We start from the raw sequence: 381 nt of genomic DNA, 5'->3' as shown, positions 1-381 counted from the left end.
ATTACGGCAGATCACTGGTTAATGAGAATGCCAATGATAATTTATTGTCCCAGCATTTTGAAAAAAAAAAAGCCAAAACGTTTTTATTTTTATTTATTTTTATTTGAGGTTTGGGGGGGGGGGGGCACATATGTGACCCCTCGTCTCAAAACGGTATTAAGTCGGGATGATTAAGATGCTTAAGATGAAATTTGTATCCAGAAATATTATGCTTAAGTTGAGTGTATATGCGTTATAGAGGAGACGGAATATATTTTACTGTGGTAAATACCAACGTTTCATATTTTTGACCAGTTTAACTATAATTTGACTTTTTAGCATCTGGTCCATTCCGACATAATACCGTTTTGAGACGAAAGGTCACATATTAATTTTTTGTTG

General features: G+C 33.9%; 1 protein-coding gene across 6 annotated transcripts in view; it reads left to right on the top strand.

Annotated features, from left to right (window-relative positions):
• The window catches only part of LOC144975284 (uncharacterized), a 17,064-nt gene extending 17,002 nt beyond the window's left edge, over positions 1–62 (top strand). For all 6 annotated transcript variants that reach the window (XM_078919229.1, XM_078919225.1, XM_078919227.1 and 3 more), the window contains exon 3: positions 1–62. This exon is cut by the window's left edge and continues 2,173 nt beyond it. The gene's annotated coding sequence lies outside the window, so the exon portion shown is untranslated.
• Positions 63–381: the final 319 nt, after the last annotated feature.

The sequence above is a fragment of the Berghia stephanieae genome, chromosome 6, assembly GCF_034508935.2.
Source record: "Berghia stephanieae isolate SIO BIC M18660-M18661 chromosome 6, UCSD_Bste_1.3, whole genome shotgun sequence".
NCBI lineage: Eukaryota > Metazoa > Mollusca > Gastropoda > Nudibranchia > Aeolidiidae > Berghia > Berghia stephanieae.
The sequence above is the reverse complement of the archived record's forward strand: the minus strand, read 5'-3'. Positions and strand labels throughout refer to the sequence as shown.